The sequence below is a fragment of the Staurois parvus genome, unplaced genomic scaffold, assembly GCF_062004578.1.
Source record: "Staurois parvus isolate SC_StPar_1 unplaced genomic scaffold, SC_StPar_1.0 ptg001481l, whole genome shotgun sequence".
Taxonomy (NCBI): domain Eukaryota; kingdom Metazoa; phylum Chordata; class Amphibia; order Anura; family Ranidae; genus Staurois; species Staurois parvus.
Genome location: NW_028319277.1, coordinates 654,062 through 664,288, shown reverse-complemented (window position 1 = coordinate 664,288; position 10,227 = coordinate 654,062). Strand labels below are relative to the sequence as shown.

General features: G+C 42.1%; 1 protein-coding gene across 1 annotated transcript in view; it reads left to right on the top strand.

The window, feature by feature from the left end:
- The first annotated feature begins 5,832 nt into the window (after positions 1-5,832).
- LOC149435693 (transient receptor potential cation channel subfamily M member 2-like) overlaps positions 5,833-10,227 on the top strand; it is a 322,316-nt gene continuing 317,921 nt past the window's right edge. Inside the window, exon 1 of the mRNA XM_089662482.1 lies at positions 5,833-6,052. The gene's annotated coding sequence lies outside the window, so the exon portion shown is untranslated. The remainder of the gene's footprint in view (positions 6,053-10,227) is intronic.

Genomic DNA, 10,227 nt, shown 5'->3' with positions numbered 1-10,227 from the left:
CAGTGCTCCTGCGCCGGGACCATCGCGGCAGGGATCGCGGAGATCCCTGACACTGAGAGTGCACAAGGTCAGAGAACAATACAATGGGCCGCACAATGCACCATTTGCTCAACGTCTTGATCTTGGATGGGTTATCGTTGGAGATGTATGTCTGGACGGACTTCACAAACCCGCAAAGGTGAATGTCTACAGAACAAATCTGCTGCAGAACGGTCGCACATCATGTCTTTGCCCATGTAACAACAGCATGCAGATTAAAGAGAAACTATTTAACCCAACACATCCCCAGAACACCCAGAGGTTCCTGGAAGATACAGCCTCAGCTGAAGATTCAGATCAGCTAGTCCACAAAGTGTTTGAGAGAACTCAAGATGATGACAAACTAACACCATCTGTTGAAGATAACCTTTTCCTTGAGATCATGGACAGAGAAGTCTTCAAAGACAAAGTAGGCAGTTGGGTAGCCCCACTACCATTCCGTACACCATGGCATCATCTTCCCAACAACAGAGTGCAAGCAGAGAAACGCCTTGCGCTATTGCAGCGCACTCTTGAAAGAAAGCCATACATGAAAGAACACTTCCAAGAATTCATGCGGAAAATCTTTGACAAAGATCAAGCTGAAAAAGCACCAGCACTGCATGAAACACAAGAACGCTGGTACTTGCCAATATTCGGAGTGTACTATCCTCAAAAACCAGGTCAGATACATGTAGTATTTGATTCCAGTGCAAAGCATGAAGGTATTTCCCTTAATGATGTACTTCTCAGCGGACCAGACCTGAACAACACACTTCTTGGAGTCCATATCAGATTCCGAAGAGAACTTGTTGCAGTAACAGCAGATGTACAGCAGATGTTCTACTGCTTCCTTGTCCGTGAAGACCACAGAGACTACCTGAGGTTCCTATGGTATGAAGACAACGACCTCAACAAAGGTATCATAGAGTATAGAATGAAAGTACATGTGTTTGGGAACAGTCCCTCACCAGCTGTCGCTATCTACAGCTTGAGACGAGCAGCGCAGCAAGGTGACAGACACAACCCTGAAGCCAAACAATTTGTTATGAAAAACTTTTATGTAGACGATGGACTTGCTTCCTTCTCCAGTAGTGGAGAAGCCATTGACATTTTGAAAAGCACTAGAGACTTGCTAGCAGAATCTAACATAAGACTGCACAAAGTGGCTTCCAACAACAGCAAAGTCATGGAAGCATTCCCAGCAGAAGACCGTGCAAAAGACCTCAAAGACTTAGATCTAGGTACAGATTCACTACCCCTTCAAAGAAGCTTAGGGCTTAGCTGGGACTTGAAGACTGACAGCTTCACCTTCCGAGTATCCAGGGAAGAGAAGCCTTTCACAAAGCGAGGTGTCTTGTCTACGGTCAACAGTCTTTACGATCCCTTGGGGTTCGCAGCACCCATCACCATGCAAGGCAAAGCTCTTTTGAGAGAGATTACAACTGAGCTAGAACAAAGTGATTGGGACACACCTCTACCTTAAAAGAAAGAAATGCAGTGGAAGTTGTGGAAAGACTCTTTGCTGGAGCTTGAGCGATTTAGCATCCAAAGACCATACGTCTCTGTTTCTTTGTCTGTTACAAAACGAAGAGAGATACACGTGTTTTCAGATGCATCCACCGTGGCTATAGCAGCTGTAGCCTACCTTAGAGTCATAGACACTCAGGGACAAAGCCATGCAGGATTCATCTTGGGAAAGTCCAAACTGGCTCCAAGACCTGCTCACACAGTCCCACGCTTAGAACTTTGTGCTGCTGTCCTAGCTGTGGAGATAGCAGACTTACTCATTGCAGAACTGGACATTGAGATCCATGCAGTGAACTTCTACACAGACAGCAAGATTGTTTTAGGTTATATCCACAACGCTTCAAGAAGATTCTACACATACGTGTCAAACAGAGTAACACGTATCAGAAGGTGTACAAGTCCAGAACAGTGGCATCACATCAGTACAGACAAGAACCCTGCTTACCATGGGACTAGACTGGTACCAGCTGCTATCCTCAAACAGACTAACTGGTTCACAGGTCCATCCTTCTTGACTGGATCAGAAACTGAAGAGACTAATCAGAAAAGAACTTTTCAGCTTGTAGAACCAGACCAAGACAAAGAGATAAGACCTCTAGTTGCAGTTTACAAGACTCTAACCAACAGAGAAGGTCTTGGCTCATGTAAGTTCGAAAGGTTTTCCAGCTGGAGGTCACTCATCCGTGCCATAGGGAAACTCATCTGCTTGGCCAGATCCTTCAGCAAAACAGCCAGTGTTGACCAGGGTAACAATGACTATCTTGAGCGAGCCAATGTCACCATTATCAGATGTGTTCAGCAGGAAGCCTTCAAGGAAGAAATTCAATGTCTTCTCAAGAAAGAAGACCTTTCTAAACACAGACCGCTCAAAAAGTTGAACCCTGTCCTTGATGAAGATGGAGTGATGAGACTTGGAGGTCGTCTACCCACAGCTGATACGACTATTCTAGAAAAACATCCCATTGTCATACCCAAGAATCATCACGTTGCCGTTCTTCTGACAAGACACCACCACGAGCAAGTTGCACATCAAGGTCGCCACCTCACTGAAGGAGCAGTCCGCTCAGCTGGATTGTGGATCCTAGGAGGTAAAAGACTAGTCTCTAGTGTGATTAACAAATGTGTAACTTGCAAGAAAATCAGAGGAAAACTTGAAGTCCAGAAGATGTCATATTTACCTCCAGACAGGCTGGCTTCAGATCCTCCATTCACAAATGTGGGCCTAGACGTTTTTGGTCCTTGGAACATATCTTCTCGCAAGACCAGAGGAGGCAGTGCAGAGAACAAACACTGGGCTGTTATTTTCTCGTGTATGAGTACCAGAGCAGTTCACATTGAGGTAATTGAGTCTCTATCTACCTCAAGCTTCATCAATGCCTTGAGAAGATTTTTCTCCATTCGAGGACCAGCAAAACAGATTTGTTCTGACTGTGGCACAAACTTTATTGGAGCCTGCAAGGAATTGAAGATCGTTGCAACAGACTCAGAGACAAGTAACTATCTTCAAAACCAAAGATGCACTTGGAACTTCAATCCTCCTCATGCCTCACATATGGGAGGAGCTTGGGAGAGGATGATTGGAGTAGCTCGTTGCATTCTAGATGCAATGCTTCTAAAGATTGGATCTACTCGTCTCACACACGAAGTCTTAACCACGCTGATGGCTGAAGTCATGGCTATCATGAACGCCAGACCTTTGGTCCCAGTGTCTACTGACCCAGAGATGCCAACCGTCTTGACACCGGCAACGTTGCTGACCCAGAAGATGGAGATGGTGACAGCTCCCAACGGGGACTTTGATCTTAAAGACTTGTACACCAAGCAATGGAAACAAGTTCAAAGCCTTGCCGATATCTTCTGGAAGAGATGGAGGCAGGAGTACTTGATGACCCTCCAGCCACGCAACAAATGGCAAGCCGACAAGCCTAACTTACAAGTTGGAGATGTTATTCTACTAAAAGACTCTCAGGCCCACAGGAACGAGTGGCCAATTGGACTCATTGTGGGGATTGATGCTAGTAGTGATAGCAGAGTCAGGAAAATAGAGGTCAGAGTAGTAAAACGGGGCACCCCTAAGGTGTACCTTAGACCCATCACGGAAGTCGTTTTACTCCTTCCAAGAGTTTAATAGTGGCATATCATTATTATGCCAAGTGAGGAGTGTGCTGCCTTGTATTACACAAGGCATTCTTTAGCATTCAGCAGTGTCTGTCCCCTTTAAGGCCAGGGACTTCCTGTTTGCTAACTTGGGAGGAAGTGACCTCATCTCTTCAGACTGAAGAAATTCTACTATGAGAGTAGATGTGGGATGCTGTTCCCTCTTCATATATGGGCTTGATTAGACCCCCAAAGTCTGTAAGTACCCTTCCTATGTACTGTGGAATGTTATGCACATAGCTAGGAAGTTAGATATGTACTCATGTCTGTTTATTCTGTTTGTATTTCAGTTTTACCATTCATTCATTCTCGTATCCACATTCATATTCACACTTCATGTACTATGGTCACATGTTATCAGTAAAAGATCATCGGTTATCAATCATCGACTCGTTACTGTGTGGATATCAAAGGTTATACTGCCTGTTACCCTCTGAAACCCTTTCATAACTGCAGAGAAGGCAGGACAGGGGATATGATCTCCATGTGTAATACATAAGGGGGGATATGATCAACATGTATAAATACATAAGGGGGGAAATGATCACCGTGTATAATACATAAGGGGGGATATGATCACCATGTATAATACATAAGGGGGGATATGATCACCATGTATAATACATAAGGGGGATATGATCTCCATGTATATTACATAAGGGGGATATGATCTTCATGTATAATACATAAGGGGGGATATGATCTCCATGTATAATACATAAGGGGGTATGATCTCCATGTATAATACATAAGGGGGGATATGATCTCCATGTACAATACATAAGGGGGATATGATCTCCAGGTCTAATACATAAGGGGGGGTATGATCTTCATGTATAATACATAAGGGGGGATATGATCACCATGTATAATACATAAGGGGGAATATGATCTCCATGTATAATACATAAGGGGGATGTGATCTCCATGTATAAATACATCAGTGGTTCATATAGTGAACTCGGTGTAGAGCTATTCACCCTGAGGTCTTCACAGAGGACAAGGAGGCGCTCATTACGTCTGGAGGAAAATAAATTTTATCTCCAAACACGGAAAGATTTCTTCACAGTGAGAGCTGTGAGAATGTGGAATAGACTCCCTCAAGAGATGGTTCTGGCCAGCTCAGTGGATTGCTGTAGGAAAGTCCTGGCTTCTTTCTTGGATACACAGAATATAACTGGATATAACATTTATAGGTAAAGTTGATCCAGGGAAAATCCGATTGCCTCTCGGGGGATCAGGAAGGAATTTGTTTCTCTGCAGGAGCAAATTGGATCATGCTTTGCTGGTGTTTTTGCCTTCCACTAGATCAACTGTGGGTATAGATTCTATGCAATAGTGGTGTTAACCTCCTGTGCTATAAATCTCAGAAAATGTAACCTACCAAGAGAAGCTGTTAACATTAAATCATATATCTATGAGCTGTATATATAAATACATAAATCACAGTGTAGCGCTACTCTCAAAAATTAATGAATAAATATAAACATCCTCAAATACATAGTGACACACTGTAAAATATCCATGAAATAAACCAATAATGCTCACTTGGTGCCACAATATAAATATAACATCAGTGAAAATGATAATCATGCATATGATACTTCATATAATACCACAATATAATGTGATTTAAACCCCCCAAAAATGTGATGGTGAATGATAGTAGAAACATATGTTTCTATTACTACAAATACATAAAAACATGCAAAAAACTATTGCATATACATGCAGTAGATACCTAAAATGCCACACAACATATACCAAGGAACATATACCTCTTGCAAGGTAAAAAAATAAAAATCCCAATCAGTGAGACATAAAATATATAAAATCAGTGCACAATATTTGTGAAAAAATCTGTGCAACAACATAAATATATAAATAGGATCAAACTGCAACGTCTGATCTGTGCTCATAAAGTCCAATATGATGTGGATAATATCACTTTATCCAATTAGAGATGTCCCTCGTGCGGATAGTGTGTGATGAGTGCACAGAGTCCCCTTCCCCAGAAATAGCACAGCATTGCAGTCAGGGTGGGGTGAGGCATACAGGCTTGCGGAGTCTCCCCACCCTGACTGCAATGTTGTGCTTTTTCTGGGGAAGGGGACTCTGTGCACTCATCTAATTGGACCCTGCACGCTGACAGACGTGTTTTGTGTTTTAAGTGAGATATTGGCGTTGTATCTTACCCTATCTGCAGAGCAGCCATTATCAGATTGCTGACCTTGTAGATGGAGATTTGTGTGTGGTGGGAGCAGATCAGTGGAGTGGCTGCATACTTAAAGGATCTGAGAGTGGGATCTTACAAAACGCTTTGACCCGTACGTTTCAAAGTTTTAAGGTGAGAGGCTTACCTAGCCGGTGGTCGGATTGTCTTGTGTCAGCAGTTACCCACTGTCACACCCTATCAGCACGAGTGTCATCTCTAATTGGATAAGGTGATATTATCCACATCTTATTGGACTTTATGAGCACAGATCAGACGTTGCAGTTTGATCCTATTTATATATTTACTTGTTGTTGCCAGGAGCGTACTGACAACTCATGGGGCCCCCGGGCAATAGGGGATCATGGGGCCCCTGTGTCCTTGCCCAAACTCAAAAAAGCCTATGAAAAAGGTACCAGGGGCATCTCATGGGGCCCCCTACTGACCCCCGGACCTTGGGCACTGCCCGAGTTTCCAAATGGTCAGTCCGCCCCTGGTTGTTGCACAGATTTTTTCACAAATATTGTGCACTGATTTTATATATTTTATGTCTCACTGATTGGGATTTTTATTTTTTACCTTGCAAGAGGTATATGTTCCTTGGTATATGTTGTGTGGTATTTTAGGTATCTACTGCATGTATATGCAATAGGTTTTTGCATGTTTTTATGTATTTGTAGTAGTAGAAACATATGTTTCTACTATCATTCACCATCACATTTTTGGGGTTTTTAAATCAGATTATATTGTGGTAATATATGAAGTATCATATGCATGATTATCATTTTCACTGATGTTTATATTTATATTGTGGCACCGAGTGAGCATTATTGGTTTATTTCATGGATTTTGTACAGTGTGTCACTATGTATTTGTGGATGTTTATATTTATTCATTTATTTTTGTGAGTAGTGCTACATTGTGATGTATTTATTTAACTGTGGGTATAGGATTATAACTTTTTTTTTTCTATGGTTGAACTGGATGGACTTTTGTCTTTTTTCATCCAGACTAACTATGTAACTATGTGAAAAAGGAAGCTGTGGATACATGGTTCATAAAAATTCTGTTGTTGTTACATTTATAACAACACTTATAAATGACTGCATTTATAGAATGTTGGAATGCTGGAGGTGTTTATACAATTATTATGTGGTACAATGTGCCGAGACCAGATTGAGAACCCAGATCTCCAGCAAACCTTCACATATGCAGTTACTAGGGTTGCCACCTCATCCCTTTAAAACCGAACACATATTAATTATACAGGTGCGGAGGATAATTTAATTTAATGCAGATATGGCACTAAGTGAGTTTAATTACCAACTTAATCAGCCACAGGACCTGTGTAATTAATATGTGTTTGGGTGAGGTGGCAACCCTAGCAGTGACACAGGTAATGGTTCTTCTCTTTGTTATTCCTATCTATATTTAGAGCCATATTTATATATCTATATCAGTATATCTTCCTATATGAAGAGAAAAAATACCAGGCTTGAACCTGCCACCCAGCTCTGTATATCTGTCATCAGGTCCTGATGGAGACAGTATGATTTTGCCTATAGCCAGCAGAGGAGAATAGTTGGCATTTCCTTGTATGGCCACACTGTAAATAAGTAATAATACAAACATCTAAGTATATTTATACATTGTCACTAAATTCTTTGGTTTAGGACCTGTAAGGCAAGATTTACCCTGCTGAATTGTGGTTATGGGCAGCAAAAAGCTTGTTGTTGTCCAATACACCCATTTTGAGCCTCCAACGCACATCTCCAATGAATATTTCCAATGCACATCACCAACAAACCACAATAGTCCTGCGTTTTAGAGCACCATCTCTCTTTAGAACCATCTCGGCCTTGTGGAGTGTCCAGTAAACGATTTGTTTTGGTGTGTTGGCTCTCCCATTCAATATGATTGGGCTTCCTTAATGTTAGGGTTGGTTGGTTTGACTGGCAGGGGTGTTAGATGGATCTGAAGTCTCGCTGATCATTGAATATGTATTTCATTTTTTTTTAAATCTCTTTGCCTGAAATTCTGCTTTAAATTCCACTGTCAGGAACAATTGTACATTTCTAATAACGGGAAGTGTTTCGGCGTTAGCTATTTATGCTGAGTATAATTTTTATCCTGTGGTCAGACAGTGCCACTCCTCCCAATATGAATAAAACCATCCTGAGGGACCTGAAGGCCACCCACAAAGTTCATCTGACTGGGGTGGGAGACTCGCTGGTTCACTTCCTGGCTATTGTAGATGGAAACCCCCCCCCCAAAAAATGTAGTCTTGTCAACCCCTAAGTGGATAGGTGGAGGAAGGGAGTTCTTAGATTTTATATTACAAAATGGTAATCCTGGTAGACTATGGAAGATAGGTGTCAAGCACCATTCCAAAACATTGAGCTCCTAGATGTCTCTCTCACTCTCCCCTCTATCTCCCACCTATGTATATCTGCAAATACAATGTTCCTGACCACCACACTGGCCAAACACTCCTTAGAGAAACTTGCATGGCAGAAGCAGTGTTTATAGAGCTTTAAAATATCTAAATATCTGAAGGCTCTTTAGTAGTATGCAACAATACATGGATCCTCCAACCATGCTAAGTGTTCTGAGGTGACAGTTCTGCTTTTTTACCTAAATTCACCAAAACTGTGTAGGTTGTCAGTCAATAATACTTTACAGTTAGAACAAACACAAGTATCTTTACCTATTTAAATGAATAGGGTATTGCTTGGAGAATACGTATATGCAGATACACAGTAACTATAACAAATATATATATATATAAACTAAGAATAACATATAATAAAGTAACCTGTGTTAGAATATAGCTGTTAAATTATTTCTTCTGTAAAAGAGTAGATGATAAACATAATGTTAATAGAAGTGTGGGAAGATGAGATGGTGAGTTGGTGTGATGATGAGTCATTGCAGCAATGGGTTGGCGTGATAATGTCTCAGTCGAATGGATGGTTGGTGGTGTAACAAGCGTGCACACAGTGAAGGACGCAGCCTCCATTTTGTTAAGAATCTCCATTTTCTCCCCTTATTCTTTCCCCCTCCCTCTCTGAGAGGCACAGTGACATATGGCAGTGTGTGTGTGTGTGTTAAAAGTGTCACAGGCCAGAGCCCAGCAGGGGGGCCATGAGCTGTAGGACCCCCAAGGGAGCTGGGGCCTCACTGTCCAAAGAACCTGTAAAATGTAGCACCTCGTAAAAGCTACAGCAAGCCTTCCCAGGAGTTCAAAGACATTTCAAGGAAGGCGGGACCAGCTAACACTTTTAAAAATCCATTTTTCCCCTATGTCTCATATCTTGGAATATGAGAGACGTACATAAAAAACAGACATATCACCAGATTGGCCAAGAGGAGACGAACATTTTGGTAGGTCACTCTTCTTGTCTCGAATACATACTAAAGCCGAAACGTTGATCTTGTGAACCATTCAGTGTATAATTTCCTATTTCATATCGAATCAATCCTCAGATGTGTCTGCATAATAATCTACCTGCGGGTGGAGTGTCACTTGTGCACAGGAAAAGTTATGAGCCAAAACACGTGATTTTGGCTCTAGTTTAGGTCTGCACCCAGACCTCCACGCTCTAAATGGGGTATTGGTCCTTGACTTCAGAGACACCCCCTGCTGGGAAACTACAGATTGGGCTGTCAGGCCTAAGAGAGTTAAGTTAAAGAATTCTCCCATTTTAACATCAGTACCACCTGGGGAGATCCATGCCCTTTCGCTCTGAAACTTGATCTGCAAACCCAAGGCTGTTTGGCAAGTACTTTAACCCTTTAACCTCCTTTCTGTTACCTCTGAGCTGTGCTGTTGTTCTCTGTATATTTATATATATATATATATTGGTTACATCTGTAAGAGAGTTCCTGCAAGAAGAATCTCAATCGGGAACGTGCATGAGCGAAAGAGATCCCGCAGAAGAATTGCCTGTTGTGCGCAGGCGCGCAGGAATGCGCGATCGCGCACATGCACGCAGACGTGCACACGCACGGCAAAGATTGGCACCAGATGGGCTATTTAAGGTGCGCCTCTGCCCAGATTCAGTGCTGACTGGTCTTCAGCTATTCCCCGTGTCCTGCTTGCTCCTGTTCGTTTCCTTGTTGCTGACCCGGCTTGTTCCTGACCCGACTCTTTACAATTTACGAATTTACAAATTCCTGCCTCTAAAAAGAATGCTTCTGTGTTTGTTTAACCCTCTGAATAACTAGCCTGCGGTGACCGTGTTATACAGATGATTACCTCAACCATTATAGTGTTATTGCGGATATCGCTGCGTTTTCTCTTTCTCTGT